Here is a 22,046-nt window from a genome sequence, read left to right as displayed (position 1 = left end):
CAATCAGAGCCATCTTTCACCTCTTCGACATTGCCCTCAGCAACTTCTGGGTGCAGTACACGCGGGACATACGCTCCCTAAAGAAACAGCGGAAAGAAATACTCAAATATATGCAGTTCCGCCAATCTGTTGCTGAGACTCTCGTGGCTCACACGAAGAAGCAGGATGAAACGGAGAGTGGGAACGAAGCCAAGTGGCATCCGCCATCAAAGCAGGCTCGACTGTCTCCTCAAGAACCCCAAGAAAAGAGCACTACCCACTGCTCAATGCTGGCACACACTGCAAACGCAGCCCATTGCAGACTACAGGGCTGCGACACGAAAACAAAGTTTTTTTTTGCACCAAATGTCGGCTCTTCTTCTGCTTCACCAAGGACAAAAAGGTGTTTTGAAATTGCCCACAGGAAGCGAACACAAGAGTAAAATTTTTGTTGAGCAGAGGAATCTTCTTTTTATGTACTTTATTCACTACTTTGCCTTTCGAGTTATTGAAACATTTTTGCACACGAGTTTGAGCGCAATATCTGCGGTACGTCATTACGTGCGCGCGGGGGAAAAAAATACCGGGTAGCATCCCAGTGTCCAATATATTGGACATCGCGCTGAGCTGAAACTATCAGGGCTGTTGAAAAAACATTTAACACTTTTCCCCTTCATAACCCTACTGACTTATTCTGAAAGTTTGGGAAAAATCTGTGTACCAAAATACATCCCGAGTCTCAGGAGGATATGCCAACTACAGTTGAGTCTGTAAACTTTTTTTGCTAATAAGAATTTATCTACTCGCTCTTGCACTGATCGAAGTGCATTACGCGCAAAAGGAGGCGCATTAATATTTCTGAAACACAGTAAGAAAAAAGAAATGGACGCCAGAGTGACGCTTTAGCCAAATAACCATTCGGTAAGGTGAAGGGTTCCAACCTAAGTTCAATGGAAAATGTAATCTTATTTAACGTACTTGCTGGCGTGGTAGGCGCGGGACGCAAAGTAGTGGACCCTGGAGTCGTAGATATATTGGTAACTTTACTCGGGGTCTTAAGCCTCGGAGTCGCGGCACCTGGCCACGTAGTCATAGACATGCTGGCAGTTGTCGTTCTGTTTTTCTCGGTAACAACGCGTGTCGGCGTAGCCGTCAAGGACACGCCGGCTTTTGTAGCGGCGGTGCTAAGTTCGGGAGTCGCAAGAGCAGTCCACCAAGTCGTACCCGTGGTCGTGGTGCCCGCCGTGGTTAAGTCACTGTTCCGGTCAGGAAAGGAAGGCTCGTTGTCGTAGGCCTGTGGAGTCGTAGCACTCATCGAGTCATCCGGAGTCACTTCCTCACCGATAGATGAAGTAGTACGGCTAACCGCAGGCACGGTGACCGTAGGAGACACAGGGTCCACCTGACTCCCCTCAGAAGTTGCTTCCTCTGTGGAAGTCTCGTCGCCGTCGTCGATCTCTCCCTCAGCGGTGACGACCCAGGGCGCACGAGTGTTTGGCTCGGGTGCCGCTGTTCATGGAGGCATGCGGAGGAGGAGGAAAGATTTTACTACGAACATGTAGCGTGGGAAAGTCATAATGGTGCCAACTTGGCTGTGTCGAGCGTGACAAGTATCTTTAATAATGCAATGAACGGGGCTAGTTGGCACAGGTTCACGATTATACTGTGCACGCTTGGTGTTACACTGACTGAAGAACTGCAGGAGCGTAAAAGACCAAAATAGTGGACGTGCGTCTAATAATGATACCATATGTAATACCAAGCCCTATACAATCATGAATGTACAAGTGTCCTCAATCAGGCTATGCAGCTGCTCATTCCAAAATCAGTTAGAAAAAAAAGAGAGCGTTAGCCTTTCCGATTTTGTATAGAACTGAGGTCGTCTGTATGCATCAAAAGCGCGGCTTCCTTAAACATACAAAGTTAGTGCTTCTGTAACTGACTATGAACGCTAGAGTAGAGTAAGGGCACAGGCTAAGGTTATGTACAAGATTGATAAAAACAGATGCAAGCGGCATGTTGAATTGCAATTTAACGACGAAAAATGCAGACTCTGGCAGTACGTCCACAATAACAAAGCATTACATGTGATGATGACACGTGACTGATAATTCTAAAAAGAAACACGTACCTAATCCCAAGCATAACGCTCAAGCGTTTGCTGAAGGCTTTTCAGAAACTTCGCAGTGTCCCTGTTTACGGCACACCTCTGACGACGCTTTCTGTACCGTTTCCATTACGCTCTCTGCAGCGACTTCACAAGGGACTGCGGATGCGGTTGGCTGTGTAAAACCATACGTATCGGCTGACTATGATGCCGTGCCCTCCATTACTATCAAATAATGTGCCTGTTCTTGTGCTCAAAGCTTTCGTGCACGTATTCAGTATATGCTTGTCGCGGAGAGGGTACAAAGCCTTCGACCTTGTAAATCATTCCATATTTATGAATAACATGAGAAATTATGGCGTCAGTGACGCATTATGTGCATACTTTAGGAGCGTCTACGTCAACTTAAGAATTACGCACGCCTTTCGGGCTCTCTCTGTAAACTCTAGATTACTATACACGTGGTTCCGCAAGGGTTTATATTTGAGCCCTTAATTCTGAATATTCTTGTGGGTGAAGAGCTAGTGACTCATCATACCTTTTTGAGGGCACAAAGGCTGTGCGCGCTTCCTTCAGGAGATATAGATAGTGGTAGCGCGTCTCATCGTTGATAAATCTTAATTTAAATGCTTTAAAAACAGTTGTTTTACTATTGACACGCAAGAAAGTGTATCCAATGTATTCGAGTTAGTCTTGAGGTGCTACTGTGAAACGAATGACGAGTACTCGAGAACATGGCGTGTATATGAACTGTCAATTCATATTTGAAGGAGCATGTCAATACCATTATTCAGCTTCCGATATCTGTCCGGCTTATCGCACAAGCCACGTGAGCTTTCTGTTATACGCACTTCCTTTAAAAAGACTGTATTGCTTGGAAGCCCGAAGCAAACTGGAGTCCTGTAGAACAATCTTTGCACAGAATTGGAAGAAGAAAAAAATGGCGATATTCAAGTGCGTTTTATTCCAGTATAGTATAATGAATATTGCGTGTGAAAAGATTCCTACGAGTATTTCGGATTTTAACGCAAGTGCAAAATTCAGGACTTCAAATCAGGACGAATGAAACTATCATTTATTTTACCATAAATGCCTACATAGTCGTATTGATAGCGCGGAAGTTGTTGGAACGATTTTTTTTATTGTTCCTGTCACGTCACTAAGGCGCCATAACTTATTCAATGTAGCAGTGTTGTGGTCCCACACTCCCTAAATATCGTACTGAATTTTTATTGGCATTGTAAAGTTGGAATCGTAATAGCAGTCATGTGCTAATAACGCATCAAACGAAAGTGACATATTCGCGCCCCCCCCCCCCCCCCCATGTGCCGACTTTTCCATTATATCCCACTTTCTTGTTACTCTGTAGTTAAGTACATATTCTATGTGCACACGTTTGATAAGTTAGTTTCTCCTCTAAATTTATATATTCTTATGGTAAAATTGAACTGCGCACTATTATTTAGGCGACTGGTTACCGGTGGACACAACAAAGAAAAGAAAGAAGAAACGAATAAATAAGTAAATAAAGTGATGCCATTTTAAACAGAAGAACACGTATTCGTCGCTACACGCGTTATATCAGCTGCTCTTAAAAGGAAGAAGAAGAAAAAGGTGTCCGGTAGAGCAGGATTTTTGTTCTTGCGAGTATTTCCTTCCTTATGCGACAAGAGCCGGAGGCCCAGATGCCTACAACCGGCGTAACGCCCCGTCACTTCCCCGTGTCCACAGTCTGGTGCTTGTTCACCCATTGCACGCTTGAGCGTAGCACAACCGCAGTGCGCGAGCGCCCCATCGCGTGGATCTTTATTTTTTTTTATACATTTAAAAAGAACTGCGTCAGACATATCGTGTAGAAAACAATTTATTAGGTGGCTTCTGAAGGTGCTCTACAACTTTGCGAATCACATTTGCGGTTTTAAGCCATTAGATAAAGATTTTGGGTAATTAAATGTAAATAAATAATTAGCACAAAGGGTCTCCAGCAGAACGTACTGAAACGGACACAAAGGGACGACGTCACTGTTTTTCAAATTGTGTTGTCGTCCCTTTCTGTCCGTGTCAGTGCGTTGCACAGGTGCTACCATTTGTGCTATGTGCAACAAACAAGCTCAGGCAAACACTATCCTGAAATGAATAATTAGTTCTGGCGAAAATAAAAAAAAAAGAGCAATAGCCTGAGTTACTCCAGGCTGTTGCCAGCAGTATACATTTGGTTCGACTCTTATACGAAGTGAATCTGAAGCCTGAGTGAATTTTTGCAGTCTTGACTCAAGTTACGTGGGAAAACTTGCATATGAAGACGGAACTTTTCAATAAGTACCTCTTGCAAGAAGCGCTCCCGTTTGTTTATCTGTGTGCCTCACTGTATCCGTCACTTAGGAAGAGCAACCCATACCAGTGTCGATACAGGTGAGGCCTCAGTTTCAATGCAACCGAAATGTGCATCAAACGCACTGATTTACTTCACACTAAGCATGGTTTTTTTTTAGTTCTCTGAAGCTGACTTCAGTTTTCTGTTGCCGACTTTGTTTTTCAATCCTTGGCTGCTGTTCTCGTCGTCCATTTGGCCACGTGGCCAGTTGACACGTGCCCTTTTTGGGTCAAGAATGAGCACGTGACCAGTGGCCTACGTTGCCCATTCGGAGAGATGGTAGGTGTACCTAACGGCAGATACCTAGTGACTTATAGTGTCGTCTACTCGGCAAAAGAGCGCCGGCAAATTGGGAGCAAGAGACAACGAGAACTTCATTACAAAGATTCGACCTCGCTAAAATTGGAACGCTACATGTCTAGGCGTCCCAGACATTGCTGCTTCGTCCATCCGTCAAAACTTCTCCGCAATGCACAATTGTAACTGAAAGGGTAACATTTAAAAATAAAAGTATATATCAAGAAATAGGCACTTTTTCAAAAACGCCCATATTTCAACAAATTCCAGTTAGCAACGTTGAGAGAGCACTTCCAGTAGAAACAGCACATAGTACACTTAGTCGTTATTTCTATGCTGCTTTATAGTAGTGTCCACAATACTCAACTCAACATTAGTCGTAAACTGCATGCTACTTGAGCCATTGTGTTTAAATTCAGTGCTCCTCGACATGGTGGTCGGTTTCCTTCAAACTACTCAGTAGGACAAACAACTACAAATTTGCATTGTGCTTGCGAAGACAACACCACAGCAATTAAACCAAAACAAGCCGAAAGAGACCATTACAGTCGTCCTGTCTGATTTTCAGTGGTGTTGTCCTATTTATCGTGATTAAACGGCCGATCCTGGACTAGTTCATACTTTACGAATTTTAGTTGCGATAACTAAAATTCCTAAATTATGAACTAACTAGCGTAGCACTGCATGTCAGGTGAGAACAGACGGCAGGTCAAAACGTGCCAACGTCCCCTTTTGCGTGTCGTCTGCGTCAGAGCATTTAGAAGTACAAATATTTCAGGTCACCTGTGAGAAAGTTGAACAGGGCGTAGCACAGCGCGGCCAGGAGAATGGTCAGGAAGGCGAACAGAAGAATCAGGACAAGCTTGATTTTCCTGCGATGTTAAAACAAAGTATGACACCGACCTACAATAAAGAAAGAAAGCGGGTAAAAAAAGAGTGGAACGCGAAAGCGTTATGGTGGTGGTGGTAAACATTTATTGTTTGAGCCTCTTTACAACATTACTTGTGAGGGGGCTCAGGAGCGCGTAGGGTGTCCGGGAGTTTGTGGCCCTCGGCGACCCTCAGAGCCCAGTCCACCAGCCGTATTTGGTCGGCTGGGTTGGAGCTAGACACCGCGGTCTCCCATCCCTCTACGTCGGTGAGTTGCCACTCAGAGGGTGGCTGGAGCTCAGGGCATAAGAACATAATGTGATGGAAGTTAGCTCTAGGTGCGCCGCAGAGCGTACATTCCTGTTTATATAGGCCTGGATGAACCAGGGCGAGAAAAGCTGGAGAAAGAAAAGTTTGTGCCTGAAGCTGGCGCCAGGTACTTTGTTGGAATTTTGTTAAGGATTTATCTGGGGGAGGGTATCTCAACCGCATTTCGCGGTAGTGGAGGGTGATCTCGTGATATTCGACCAATCGGTCTCTGGCGTTATCCAGGTCATCGGACGGCGTGGCTCGGTTGACGGCTACTCGAGCGATAGAATGGGCCATCTCATTGCCTGGATGGCCTGCGTGCGCGGGCACCCAGATGAGCTTAATTGGTCTGAGGGGGGTCTGATGATTGTGAATTTTCAGTGCCGGGTCATGGACTCGGCCTTTCGAGTAGTTGCGGATTGCAGTTTTGGAATCACTAAGGATAACCTCGGCAGCGGTGGTTGAGATGGCCAGCGCTATGGCAGCCTCCTCCGCCTCTATGGACGTGCGCGCGTGTATTGTGGCAGCTGTGATGTAACCAAGTTGATGGGACACTGCACTTACGGCATAGGCTGGTTTCTGTGGGTAACTAGCGGCGTCGACACACACAGTGAGGTGGTCGTGTTCGTGTTGTTTGTAGAGGGCTTTTGCCCTGCTCTGCCTGCGTGCCTCGTGATGCACGGGGTGCATGTTTTTAGGCAGGGGGAGAATAGCGTTATCGCACCCCGTTCGCACCGCCTACTCAAACGCGCTACGCCAGCCAAACGTCGCGATCGGCAGAGATGGCCGGGCCCCGACGCGCCATGAAGGCGGACGCGGTAATGGGGCGAGTGGCGCGCCACGTGTCGGGGCAGCGCCGTACATTGCGAGGAGGGGGTCTTCTGTGTTTGCCGCAAGATGGCTCTGCGTGTGCGCAGAGCGCAGAAGAAATTTAGCGGAAACGTACTTCGCTACTCGTGAAACTGCGACTTCTGTAAGTTACATGGTCATAATTACCGATATACACCGCAGTATAACTTTCTACGGCACGTTTCTAAGGCAACACCGCATTCGCTAGAGGCGATTTTGTCCCGTTTTGAAGGAACGAACTCGTGGCTGAGTGGTAGCGTCTCCGTCTCACACTCCGGAGACCCTGGTTCGATTCCCACCAGCCCATCTTGCAAGATGTTTTTTATTTATGAAGTGCCTTCTGGGATTTATCGCTCACGGCCAACGCCGCTGACACCGACGCCGACGACACTGGCTTTTCTGCGACATGAGCTCCTTAACGCTGTCGCGTTAAAAATACCCGAGGACACCGAAGCTCTTATGAATTTTGAATGCGAAGGCATTAATGTCCATTTGAATGCCGCTGAGCGGTCCTTGACGTTGCGAACTCCTCGCGGCCAAGCGAGCGCGTTGAGACGCTTGGCGCGTTTGGTTAGGCGTTACTGAGAGGCAGAACGCAGGCCAGAGCTTGCGCGGACGAGGAACGCGCGCATAATAAACACACTGCCGCAGGTGTGCCCTTTCGCTCGCTCTGCTCCGTCGAGGAGCGCTCGCGGCTTGGCGTCGCAGCCAATGGGAATTTAGGTGCCGCTTCACTGTTACAGACGCCGGACGCCGGCATTTTCGCTCGTTCAGCCATTTGACGCTCTTGAATAAAAAAAGAATATCAGGACCCCATAGATAGCAACCGACGTACGAGACTGTAGGTAACCTTCTGCGACACGTCCTTATCATTATTTCTTTTTCGCGATGATTCACCGTTTCCTTTGATTGTACGCTACAATGAATGGGTCCTCACTGGCTTCCCGTGAAGATTGCTTGGCGGCATATGAATACCCAACGCCACTCTTTCCCACGTCTTGAGATGTTGTCATGCACTAGAAATGTGTATCAAACCATCATTTGGTTTAAATAGAGGCTATTGTTGAAGCGATGCGAGGCCTTGGACAAGCACTCCTCTGTTCCACAGCGTAGAAAGTTGTTGGTCTGCTCAAATGACAGGGATATTGACGCGCGGATACTTTTTATTGTTCGTTTTCGGACCGATGAAATATTCCCGTATTTTTAACTGACACGACACTCGCTGCACTCGCAGTGAGTGTCGTGTGTCTTCTCTGTGTCCGTGTCAGTGCGCTGCTTCACCAGCAAGGTATGATGATCAATCACCAACTAGACCAACTTTCCACATTAGAGATGGGTAGGAATATCTTACTGCCTGAGGACGCGCAGACGACTTGATCATAATAGAACTACTTCTATGGCATGTTGGTGGAGTCGCGATCAAAGGCGCCTTTTATTTGTATGTGTGTCTTTACTTTTGTATGTACCATCCAGCACCCAAAAAGAATGATTAGTACACCTGATTACCAACGTACCCCTCTCCCACATCATTTTCTCTAATAAGTGTTGTTTCTTCAGTCGGCCAAGTGCCATCTGTGCGGGGAGTCTGAGTAACTTGAGGAGATTCCCCAAATTCATCTATATTGCCAGCACTGCGTTATGGCTTCTTTTGGTATACATTTACACCCTGCTTGCTACCAACCAATAATTACTGTGCTCAGCGTATGTTCCAGCGGTAGCTATAATAGCAAATGATTGGCTACGAAGAAAAAAAAAACTCGTAGTAAGGCCCCAATAGGTAAAATTTTAGAGGTGGCCAACCTATTCACTCACTCTTCTATCTAAATATCTCGATTGTAACGCCGATTCATTTAGTCTATCCAGGTTTGGCGACAAACCACGGCAGCTTACCTTCGGGGCAGAGTGGCTAGTGTCTGAAGCACTGGCATATCCCTCTACTTGTCAAGCGGTTGCATATATTGCACAAACGGCATACTACATAGTCACTAAACAAGGATGAACCATTTGCTCCTTTTGGCAGCATGAGTACGTCTGCAAACCAAAGGACATATAGGTCGCATAGCTGTGCCGTGGACGCTACATCTGGAGAAATTCTGTGCACGCTGTGCGAAATATCTCGTATTTCATTTTCAGGAATGTTACAAGAAGCAGCCTTTATCACTTTAGTCCATGCTTATACCGGTTACTTGCAGTTGCATTGTAGGAAAGCCCATCCTCATATCTGTAGCGGCCACGAAACAATTTTTTTATGGGCAGCTTTACCTGGTGATCGAGGCAGGGGAGGGGGGTCAAAGAAGTTTGTCATGCAAAGCGTCGCAGTTCAACCGGTTGAATGTCTCCGCGTGCATAAAACGACATTGTGGCGTATTTGAAGGATTCTTTTTTGGTCTTAGTAGCAATGTTCTCGAACGTGTTCACTTGAGCTCAATGCGACATTTATTAGTAACGAAAAAAACTATATTTATGAAGAGTCAGTTTCAGAAGAAAGGATGTTACACTTAGATTACTACGTATATCAAAAGATGTAATGATGTGGTCAAGCGCGTTATTCTTCTGCATATATTGTAGGTGATTTTCTCCGGGAAGCCAACGTTTACGGTTCGAAGAGATAGCTTTTCATTACTTTTGAAATAGCCTTTCTTCTATGTAGGGAGTGGTTAACCTAATGATAGTTATCATAGTTCAATTACTCGGCTGCTGTACGAAGCACCAGCAAAGCGAAGAAAAGTTATCTCATTGTTTGAGAATTCACGGTGAGAGCACAAATCAGAAGACTTTCATTTATCCCCTTGAGTGTCAGAAATAGCATGAAAATGTCGGTCATTTTTTTGACAGCAGGTGAAAATTCTGTGCTACAGCAAGATCAACCACATGGTATTTTACAATTACTGACATATAACACCTAAGTTCGGGAATGCCTTCTGCAGCTGCCTCGAATGAAACAGCAAAGCCCTGTAAATTCACTGGGGCCTGTTATGGGCCGGGAAATGCTTACCACGATGTTCCACCGGCGGGTAGATAGACAGTTGGCGGGCTGCAAAATGGATAGGTCTTATTCAAACCATCCAATGATTAGGAAATAGGACTGACTGAGCAAAATGTGCAATTGACGTTGAAATGTTAATTCAATAAAACTGTTTACAAAAGCGTGAGCCAATTTCTCTACGAATAGACTTGCACGGTGTATGTGTGTGCGTGTGTGCGTGTGTGTGCGTGTGTGTGTGTGTGTGTTTGTGTGCGTGTGTGTGTGTGCGCGTGTGTGCGCGTGTGCGTGTGCGCGTGTGCGCGTGCGCGTGTGCGCGTGTGTGCGCGTGTGCGCGTGCGTGCGTGCGTGCGCGTCAGCACTGCTTTCAGGAGCTGAGGGCCTGCTAAAGTTTACAGGAAGTAGGTCTTTCCCGCAGTGCTACCATATGTGTTTCAACCCAGGATGACAAATTAACACATTTTATTATCTCAATGCAAAAATAGAAAACGAAGTATAAACACGTATGAATCAGGCAAAACGGTTAGAGGCAAGAAAGGCCGAAAAATGAAGCACGCAAACAAGGAAAAATGAAAATACCTAATTTATCTCGGTAACATGAATACGGAAAGCAGTGCATGACTATATCATACCGTAAGCTATACACATGTCTGACTATATATCTTGTAGGTCATATGTCTCGCACATGTTCTGCGTAATATCTTTTGGTAACTATCGCGTGTGATATACCAGCCTTTCAACATGTTTTCAAAAGGCCACGCAGACACAAGCGCTGGAAAAACATTTTCCATTAGTGTTACCAGTCATAAAATAAGTGGTTGTAGCATACTAGTGGGCAGTAGCATTTGAATTATAAATCTAGTACAAGAAGCTCATGCATCAGCAATACCTCAGAACCCTTGTTAAGGCAACCTTTTGTTTTTCTGCACCATAAACTACAGCTAATAGTACAGCGGCTTGCATTCCTGATAGCGTTCGCTATGAATAAACTATACTGTGGTACAGCTGCAGGATTTCGCTCAGAAATATGCTGGGTTATTTACTTTGACAAACGCGTATTACATTACTTCAAATTTTTTGGAATCGGGAATGTGGAGCCAGAATTTATACTGCGACCGTGGGATAGGACTGGATCTGCACTCTGCACAATCAAACCTTCCAAAGCGATCGACACATTGCATTGGGTGCTCTGACCAGTAAAATAAGGCATGACCAGTGTACAATCCATTTGCGCTAACCCTCTGCGACCTTGACGACACAGACGTTTCACTTATTAGCAAGGTAGAGTGGTTTTCGGTGTAACAGCGGTTAACAGAAGAAAATAACGAGACTTATGACGATAGTACTGTTGGAAATACTGTGCGAACATGAAAGTTTAGGCTGAATTATTTTCCTGCCCTGGGGGGGGGGGGGGGGTGCGCATGGGGGTGTTCTCTATATTGTGCGCCGTGTGGTGGCGTAACTGGAGGTAGAACGCTGGCTTTCTACTCTCAAGTTCCGAAGTGCCAATCACTCGTCTAGACCACTATGTATTTCACGCTTTTAGTTGCTCCTGAAACCACAAGAAAATGCAGAGAGCTTGCGGGGCTATATCAGTCCAGGTGTAGCCGAATTAGAAAGGCTCACCGAACTTAAGCAAGACACTCGTTAAGTATAACAGGAATTAGCTTCCCTGGTGTCGTATTTCGCAACTATCTAACTCACAACTTTTGCGGAGTGCAAGCCGAAGGTATTGTGAAAATCATGACTTGCAGCTTACCGGTTATCTTTGAAAAGAAAAATGTACAATTATTGCATTCTGCCAGTACTAACACATGGGACAGTTTAGCTTGTTGACAAATTCGACTTCGCCCTGCCATCTGCTAGCCGCCTGGTTAGCTTCGTTGGTAGAGCGGCTGCCCCGGAGAGGCGGTGGTCCTGGGTTTGAGTCCCAGACCAGGACGAATTTTTCTTCAACTGCGAGGCTTTTCCTTTGAGGAATCCGGTGGGTTTCCTTTGTAGCACTTGCTACGAACGGGTGGATGTCTGATTTTCCCTTTATTAATAGGACATAAACGTGGAACTAAGAGCCTCGAGAAAAAATTAAGTACTGCGCAACTACCTATGTAACGAGAAATGCCAGGGAGGCAGCGCTGTGGATCAGAGAGCAAAAAAGAGGCAGCAGATATTGTAACTGACATTACGAGGAAAAACTGGAGCTTGGTAGGCCATGTAATGCATAGGGAAGACAACCGCTGTTCTTTTATTAGTCTAATAAATGGATGCCAAGGGAAGGGAAGCGTAGTCGAGGCCGACGGAGAATTAACTGGTGTGATGAAAGTAAGAAATTTTCAGGCAAAAATTGCAATCAGCTAGCAAAATGCAGGGATATCGGAGATTTCTGGCAGAGGACTTCATCCTATTGTGCTCATCCCTTGACTTCTGCTGGATGTAATACAATACTGTCACATGGTGTTTTCCCTTTTGGGTCCTGATTACGTATGTAATATGCAGATTTAGCTTCATCATCATCCTCAACAGCCTAGTTACGCCCACTGCAGCGCAAAGGCCTCTCCCATACTTCTCCAACTACCCCGGTCATGTACTAATTGTGGCCATGTTGTCCCTGCAAACGTCTTAATGTCAACCGCCCACCTAACTTTCTGCCGCCCCCTACTACGCTTCCCTTCCCTTGGAATCCAGTCCGTAACCCTTAATGACCATCGGTTATCTTCCCTCCTCATTACATGTCCGGCCCATGCCCATTTCTTTTTCTTGATTTCAACTAAGATGTCATTTACCCGCGTTTGTTCCCTCACCCAATCTGCTCTTTTCTTATCCCTTAACGTTACACCTATCATTCTTCTTTCCATAGCTCGTTGCGTCGTCCTCAATTTCAGCAGAACTCTTTTCGTAAGCCTCCAGGTTTCTGCCCCGTAGGTGAGTACTGGTAAGGCACAGCTGTTATACACTTTCCTCTTGAGGGATATACTTGTCAACTTGATACTGTATATGCTTTGAAACAAAGGTATCAGCTATTCTTGTTCGTACCATTGCATCGTAGAGGAAGGTCGTGATGGCATTACGAAGCGGCAACGCTAAACATGAAAACACGATGGCCCCGGCGTTCTGTGTGGTTGATGCAAACGTGCAAGTTGCCACGGAGGTGTTTGTGTGTTTTCTTTTTACAACAGAAGATCTCGTGCAGCACATTAATATTCATGTGCATCACCACTGCTAACACTGGCACAAGCTCTATAGGGGGAGATCGCTACGAGATGCCTTTGCCCTGCAGTGAACAACCAACAGGATGATGCCGATGCCGACGAAACAAACTCTTTGTGCCTGCCCACCCCTACTCGACATCCATTATCCCAGACTGAACAGACACTCACGCAGTCTGCGATGTCGCGCGAGAACACAGACATAGCTCAATCAATAAGAGGTTTAAATAATTTCCCAGCCTTGCTTGCTTTGCAGATTTCATCAACACTGACATGCGACATACAACCTGAGGAAACGTGTGCGTGTATAGCCACAAAAATCCAACGCCAGAATTATTCTACGTGTAGAGCGAAAGTATAGGACAGGTACTTACACGTCCGCTGAAAATAAATGAAAAATAAACACTGAGAATTGGTCGACTACAGCACGGTCTTGTTCCGACCACGATAAAATCGGCCAGGAAACGCGCATCCAAGTGTATAACGGTAATCCAAATAAAAGGTTCTTCACATGGCGGAACCAAGCGTGATACTCGATTTTTTTTTTATAGAAAACAGAAGCATTTTGTAGATATTGAAAAAAGGGTAAGACACTGCGCACACATATGTGCATATATTTCCTTAATTACATAAACGATAAATAATAGCATTTCTCTGCACGAGCTAAGGATGCCGAAATAGCAGAAAGAGCTTGTTCTATTACTCCACACACAAAGAAATGACAGTCTAAGCAGGAAGTTACCATATATTTGAATGATTATTCCTATGCGGCACTGTACACGGAGTTGCATTCATCAAAGCTTTATCGACATTCAGCTAGCCCACTGCACGTATAAACAAGCTTTCTAAGTCATTCGCCTGAGCTCGTTCACCTGACAACTCGTCGTGAATCTTCCCAACCACATTTCTAAATTGAGACCCCTAAGTTCGCAAGTGGCGATTGGGGGTAACCGATTCGGGGTAACAACCAACACAAGGTAACACTCGAGTAAATACTAGCGGTTTATTAATGAAGTGAATATGCTACCAGGTCAATGAGTGCCCTTTCTTTTCTGAAACCTCATAGAATTCATTCCGGACCAAATTATTGTGAATTCGCTTTATGAAAAGAAAATAATAGTAAAATTTAAAAAAAATATACATGTTTTTTCTTTCTTTTACGTTTCGGTACTCGCCATCGGCTTGCATTGCGGTGAAGTAGCCGTGGCTCCGAAGGTGAAATAAATATAACCAAGGTACACTGCCTGCTTTTTCGACGGCCATCGCCGAATTACAAAAAAAGTTTATATAAGACAAACTGATTGTTTCTATTAAGGAAATCACGAAGCAGCTACGGGCGTCGCAGGTAATGCGATAATTAGCACGTGTTCATTAACAAAGAGTTACCCAATAATAACCTAAGTATCCTCTGTAAGCCACAGATGATTGCATAAATAAAGAAGCCAGCCACTCTTCAAAGCATACCAATAGTCTAGGGTGTTCTGCCCAGCCCCACTTTGTAGAAAGGCAAACTTAAATGATGCACTAAAACGGCATCGCCATACCCGTTATAATTTTTTCATGCTGTAGTTTTCCACAGCGCATAAAACTACAAATTACAACTGCAACACATTTCGCTGCAGATTTTCAGCACTTGCTTCTCAAAAACAGTGCTTTTTATTTTATTTACATATGTTATATAGATTTATATTGCTGTCATCTGAAGAAGCCGCTTCATTTGTAGTTGTACTAAAGAACAACACTTAATTAGTTTACAGCGATACATTATTCCGTAAGATTTACGTTTTCGTTAATCTGGCAGAAAGAAGTAGAATAGTAGATCCTATTGGTTGGAGCAGAAAGTCAATGTGAATGTAACATTTTTTCAAAACCCTATAATGCGGTAACTATAATGCGAGTACGTGAGCGTTACGTCACGTCTTTCGAAGTATTTTTTTCGTAATAAATTTAGACTTTGAAGTTTTACCGTTGCGTATCTGAGATACCCTGTAGTCTATCACTACTACTAAAAGTGAAGTAAGCCCCAGGAAACTCCGCCTAAACCCATGATGTCACGGTGCAAAAATGCGGGATTTTCAAGCCGGGCTCGCCACCCAACCCTTTCTTTTTTTCCTTTTGCGTGCTACATGTTCCCTTACGGTAATAGTAGATTTCCTCGCATAGTGGAAGGCCAATTCATTAATATTACTGAAATTATTACTTTTCTCGTTAGTGCTCCTTTGAAGTCAGTGGCCTCAGGTGTAGGAATTGTGTCCCCAAATGCGAGCAAAACACTGATCCCAGTTCACTCCGCCATTATTGTTGAGTATACACCGCCACCTAAACCAGCATCTCTCACCTTTCGGCAGGACTCTTTTTGATGCCTTCGTGACTGGGGGTGAGGAGGACTCTGCATGAGTACAATATCAATATTTATAATCACGCACACGCACACGCACGCACACGCACGCACACGCACACGCACGCACACGCACACGCACGCACACGCACGCACGCACACGCACGCACACGCACGCACGCACACGCACGCACGCACACGCACGCACGCACGCACGCACACGCACGCACACGCGCACACACGCGCACACACGCGCACACACGCGCGCACACGCGCACACACGCGCACACGCACACGCACACGCGCGCGCGCGCGCAAACACACACACACACACACACACACACACACACACACACACACACACACACAAAAAAAAAAATCCCGGCACAGCCAACCTTGGGTTGCTTGCTATCTATGTAAGCGATAGCTTGCGCATTATGTCATGAGACCCGTTCCATATTACAGCGAAGAAAGTGTCCTTGAGCTGCCATGGAGGACCCCGCAGAGCAAGTGGAAATTTAATTCAGCAGGAAGACTTGTTGAATCCTAAAGTCCCAACCAGACACAGGCGTCGGAACGCGTCAGCACGCGGCGCGCTTCACCGGCGTCGCATCGGGCCCGACGGGCGAAGCGGGCAAACACCCACGTTGTTTAGCATTAGGTCGCTGCGGCACGATGCGCTGCTTTCTATTTTAGCGGTTTTTCTCTCTTCTCAGGACACCATTTCGCATACGCGCTATAACATGCCTTGGAGTGTGGCTTTCCTCCATCTGTATATCAATTTTAAAGAGCCAGCAATTTCCATTTAGGAAGCGCCTCAAATTCTCGCGGGTCTGAAATATAGTACAAACCACACCTCGGTTACATGAAGTAACATCAACTCACAGCAAAATACTCAGATGTGCACATTTAAACGCCGTTACATCACTCTGGATCTCGCTGGTTTGAGCAACCGGACATCTTCGAAAACGACGGCTGGGAAAATGTACAGAATTCGCTGTTTTCATGCACATAATTCATGACTTAGACAAATGAGACATAATACGTAGTTCGAGAAATTGTACGTGTGATGGCTCACAGAGCAGTTAGTTTCATCGCCGAAACGCCAATGAGAGTATACTGACACCACTGGCAGCTCAACGAGTGGGTCGTTTTAGGCCGCTCTATCGAAGGGGCCGCCACCTGCTGTCCGTTTAGATTAACAGGCAAACAGCCCATCTCGTAAATGAAACAATGCGTCAGCATTACAATACGTACAGGTACACCACGTACAGTTGTGTTTCTTTCAGGGAGGCGCGAGTGAGCGCAACCGACAGCCTTCGAGCACACTGCAGCAACATACCGGTGCCCATAGTGCACCGAGTCGCTGCTTCGTGCGTTTTGTGTGTGACTGTACGAAGCGAAGAATGGTCGATTTGAAATCCCTATGGTCAAGAACTAAGCTATGAAAGCTGTTTACTTCATCCTAATGGCTTCCACTTCGGGTTAAGTCCACCGGCAGACGCACTAGCTCGACTGCTAGGAAGTGTCGGCGAAACGCGGTCGAGACCGGCTCAACTGCCGCTCAAACTGTGTGGCTTAGTAGGCCTGTGTTCTGTGCATTTCAACTTTAGAAGCATGTGACATTTTGAGCGTGGCTAAGTAAATATACAAGCACAGGTGTTGTGGGAACCACGATACTGGTGAAATACTTTGGCTCATAAGCCTGTTTCACATGATGCGATTTTCGTCGCACCGGAAGTGCGATTTCCGTCGTTTGCGATGAAAATCGCAGTCGCAGTGCCGACCCCCCGATTTTCGGCTGCGACCAACCGGTTGGTCGCACAGTCGCACCGTCGCACCGATCGCTGCGATTTTCCGTCGAAATTGCGCGGAGAGCTATCAACGGAGCTATTTCGCCGGTTTGTTTTGGAAAATGGCGTCTCGCACGACAAGTGCAATGCGCGGAGACGTGGATCGTCGAATTCGGTACGTACGCGAAGGGAGAATAAAAAAACTTGTACCGCAGATTGCATTCTCCGATTGCTATGCGTTTGTTGACGCGCTACACAGCAAATGAAGTGCATTTTCACGTTTGCTTCGTATGCCTTTGCGAGTTGTCAGTGCTAACAGGTGTTCGATCCCCAGCAGACGACGAGGTCGTCACAATTTTCTTTTGTTGAGTAGCATGCAAAAATCGCGCTTACGGAGCAGCTTGAATTATTTCAACCTCGGCAAGGGCAAATGACAAGACAGCAAAGTACCCGAAGTTTCAACGTTGCGCTGAACGCGGTACCGTTCAGTTGCATTTTCTTGTCGGTTTTCAAGCATGAATTTCCCGATGCATCTTGAAAGCTTATCTTGCCTCTTATTATATTTGACAGAGCAAAAGTGTAGGCTATCGTAATGAATTTGCTACGATAGCATTAAATCCGTGGCTTGAATAAAATATTACATGCGCGTTAAGTTGCACCTCTTCTCTGGAGAATTTTTTTCTTGCACAGGAACCAATAAACATAGACTATGTTGCGCACTTTGAATCCTTACTGCATCTGTATGAACACTTGCTCTGCAAGGTAATTAACTGTACAGCTAGTAGATTAATTAAATTGCTCGCTATAGTGGCAAAGTGACAACGTACCCTCCAGCACAATTATGTAGAACTCGTGCAACAATGCAAAAAGCAGGCAAACGGCCTGTTCTTGTGGGGATAAAACAGTATAAAACGACACGCTGAAGAAAAGTTAATCAAAACTGTGCAGTGAAGTCAGCCAGTACAAGCAGTTCTTGCACTTTCACAGCTGATCAAGTGTGCAGAAACATTCATGCCTTACATGTTTCTAGTAAGTTTCTAATAAGTTTGTGATCACATATATTAGTGTGTAAACCCATATAACGATATCCGCTGCGATTACTATCTTCATAAGTAATGAAATACCATGCTACTTTCAAGAACATATATCACCCGAGGATTTTAGAACAAATTTCTGCATTTCAACTATACACAATATGTGGTTTATTCAATAAAAGACCACAAACTGGGCTTTTTTGCAATGACAAACTTATTCCAAACTTTACTTACATACAGGGAAGAAAAAAAATTAGACAGAAATATTGTTCTTCAATTTGTTCACCTGCCACTGTGGCTATAGCAATTTGCTGCTAACACAAGGCGAGGGGTTGATTTGCCAGCCATGGAAGTCGCATTTCGATGGGAGTCGTAGGTGAGAAAAAAAGCTCTTGCACTTAGATTTAGTTCATCACCTTTTATTGAACCCTTACACTTCAAAATACTATTGCATAGGGGGGCATGCTTATGCAAAATCTAACACCAATAGAAAGCAAAGTGCAGAATTGTATAACAACCATCTTTCGTGATAATTCGAGTGTGTAAATATTTATTGCATCAATATGCAATAGCACTGCACAACAGTTCAACAGCACTGCACAAATAAGCATGATCAGGTATAGCAAGTACTCTGTCAGGAAGCTGGTTCTACAGATGTATATATGTCAAGGCATGAATGCTCATACTACGTCGCACACATAGCACAAAGAAAACCTTTTTCAAGAGTTGTCCCTTCTGGCAGATATGAGTGGGCCATAAGCAGCAGAAACTTTATTGCAGGACATTGTGTAATACCGCTTATGAAAGAATGAAGAGAGTGAAGAGGCTTAAGAGCAGTACCTCATGCTGCTCTAATAAGAGGAACAATGAGCAAAAACATTTCTGGTAGAGCACTTAAACAGTAACTTTCTGAAAGACAGAAAATTCCAGGTGAGAGTTGGAGGTACATTAGGCCCACACACACCAACAACACGGGCATACTACAAGAAACACTACAGCCTATGGTGTATTACAGTCTATGGGAAAGCTATCTTGTACAGAAATCAAGAATGATGCAACAAGCCCTCGACAACACGGCAGACTTTCTTGGCCAGTCCGGCCTCTCGCTTTCTGATAAGTCAGCTCATATCGACGTCGGAAAAAAAAGAAAGACTAGAATCAAGAACTACCCCAGATTTCACATTGTGATCCACATAGCTGGACAAATATGCCCGCAAGCCAACATCCACAAATCCTCAGCTAGTGTAAGCCCATGACGGCAGAACCAGCACGTGGGTGAAACAATTATGCAATGCCTGGACGCAACTTCCACACCTGGTGAAAATAATAATCTCGAAATAATGGGGGTGGACGAGTGGATACTATAGGAAATCGCAGATGCTGTGCTTGTGTCCAAGGTATGGTACGGTATGAATTACCAGCAGCACACAAAAAAGACAACTCATCGAATGCAGGCATCAGGTAGTAATAACAGGTCTTTCCAACTGTACCATGCTTGAAGACCTCTATGAGAAAGAGCTAACGAACAAGCACCTAGACAGAGTAGAGTTGCAGCCTGCAGCACAAATTCTTTGTCTCAAGAGCTCAGAACCTCGTCCCAAGATACTATGCCAGCTAGCATATGAGATGCAAAGACGACTACCCCTCCTTTCAGAAGCAACCTCGGGAGTACCTGAACTTGAAACACAACAGGCCCATACCGTGGAATATGGGGGCAAACAATTAGGGCAGGAGACTATATGCAACTGCCAAACACACAGAGGAGGTTGCTAATCATGAAGATGCAAGCAAACATAAGGCACATACAGTACACTGATCTGGTAATAGCAGTGTAACAGTAGTATGACACTACATAAACTTAAACCCCATATAAGTGAGTACCATTCCAGGTCATCCTACACCTACAAAAGCTGAACTGAAAGCAATCAAAGCAGCACTTGTAGTGCAGATTACACCCTGCACAACACCCTGCATGGATTCACCAGAAACTGTCTGGGCCTGCACATCACACAAGATTGTCAGGAAAATCAGGAGATTGACACGCGACTTGCAAGCACATGGCCAGAAATTAAATTACAGGATACATAGCCATGCAGATATTCCAGGACACAAGCGGGCTTATAAGCCCGACATATTAACTGAAAACTAGATGAGTTTGTGTGTATTCATTATTAACTAAAGTGCAACAGATAGACAACAGACAAGAACGAAGCTCTCTGTGTGTTCACTTCGTTCCTGTCAATCGCATTTCTGTTGCACTATAGTTAAAGAATTCATAAGGCTGCACAGGAGAAGAATGATACCTCTGCCGAAGGGCCCGATCTCAGATCCAAATCCACGCGTGTGCACACACACACACACACACACACACAAATGTTGCAAGAGTGCATAGCATGAAGCAGTATCAACAGGATGACACTAGATATGGATGAGGACTAACTTTCAACTGAGGTTCATTTGTAAAAATGTGGCGAGTTATATAAATTACCAGAAAAAAAAAAGGACGATGAGCAAAACGAGAATAAGGTTAAAACAGGAGCCAACGTTTCGACAAGTGGACTTGTCTTCTTCAAGGTCCACGTGTGGAAACGTTGGCTCCTACTTTCACGTTGTTCTCATGTTGCTCATCGTCTTGAATTTCCATCTCCTGCCTTTCCCGAGTTTTCCCCAGAAAAAGAAAGACATCTTTGAAGGATAGATAAAAATTGGTGCTTGATGCAGCCAAACATAAATAAAAATGCTACAGAAAGAAAATAGAGAAAAATTCCAAGTGCAGGAAAAAATCATTACAATTGCCAATCCTGCATGCCGGCACCTTTCAAGAAACACTGTTGTTATTCCAATAGACAGACTGACAGCTTGCTTATGCAAGCACATTCTTCCAGTTCCATGCCATTGGGAAAAAAATGAGTTTCCTGAAGGTAGCCACATGCACACTTGGTGATCACAATGTTTTTTTTTCCCCTGGACTTGTATATCTATATGTACTTTCTCCCTTTCCTGCTTTTATGTTTGGTTTCATCAAGCACTAGTCTTTATCAGGTTTTATTGCTGTACTACTTTGTGGTAACCTTAATAGATCACTGCATTTTCACAATAAACCTTTTAATTAGAAGTTAGCATACCCTGTTCTTACTGCTTCACACTGTACATTCTTGCTACATTGGCCAAATAAAAGATTTTATAAGGTATCATGAGGGCCATTAAAGTGACTTGTTGCAGTCTAAAAAAAAAATGAATAGCCTGGCTGCAAATGGCACCAGAGAACACATAGGACAAACAAGAAAACCGAGATGATCTAACAACCAAATGTTTAATGTATGCACCGAGTAAATGCTCGCTGACAAGCAATAGACTGAACATACACAAAAAGGAGAAGCAAAAATTCATATGCGTTTCCTGACAGGAAATGCATCCATTTCTAACGGAGGCCGTGCTGACAAGATTAACCCAGCATTTTTAGATTTGCAGCTTCCGTTATTTCTCTAGGCAGCTGATCTGCACAGAATGCTAGCTTCTTCCTCTACAATGCACGCTCAGATGTGGAGAGTGCATTGTAGAGGAAGAAGCTAGCATTCTGTGGAGATCGGCTGCCTAGAGAAATTATGGATGCTGTAGATGCAAATGCACTGGGAGAATCTTGTGTCAGCATGGCCGCTGTTACACTTTCAGAGATGGATGCGTTTCCTGTTGGGATCTGTATGGACACACATCAGATCACGCTTCTGCTTTTTGTGTAAATTCGATTTATTGCTTGTCGAACAGCATTTACTCGGCATGTTCAATAAACTTTCATTTGTTAATACACCTTATGATTGTCTTGGTCTCTAGCAGAAAGGCGTTCATTCTTTTTACAATGAAGCTGTATATGCCTAGGTGAAACACTCATGGTCCGATCCCAAAAACCCTA

At 44.9% G+C, this 22,046-nt stretch overlaps 1 protein-coding gene and 1 long non-coding RNA gene across 2 annotated transcripts in view; one reads left to right on the top strand and one right to left on the bottom strand.

Moving 5' to 3' along the window:
* Positions 1–22,046, top strand: part of LOC126540300 (Na(+)/citrate cotransporter-like) — a 165,581-nt gene that overhangs the window by 72,888 nt on the left and 70,647 nt on the right. The window lies entirely within an intron of this gene.
* On the bottom strand, positions 1,033–15,419 carry LOC129386783 (uncharacterized). Its single transcript, XR_008614079.2, has 3 exons — positions 15,310–15,419; positions 5,541–5,629; positions 1,033–1,488 (listed from the first exon to the last, which is right to left on the bottom strand). It is a non-coding gene; the product is annotated as an uncharacterized lncRNA (long non-coding RNA).

Source organism: Dermacentor andersoni, chromosome 3 (genome assembly GCF_023375885.2).
Source record: "Dermacentor andersoni chromosome 3, qqDerAnde1_hic_scaffold, whole genome shotgun sequence".
Taxonomy (NCBI): domain Eukaryota; kingdom Metazoa; phylum Arthropoda; class Arachnida; order Ixodida; family Ixodidae; genus Dermacentor; species Dermacentor andersoni.
Note: the sequence above shows the minus strand (reverse complement) of the source record. Positions and strands in the feature narration are given on the sequence as shown.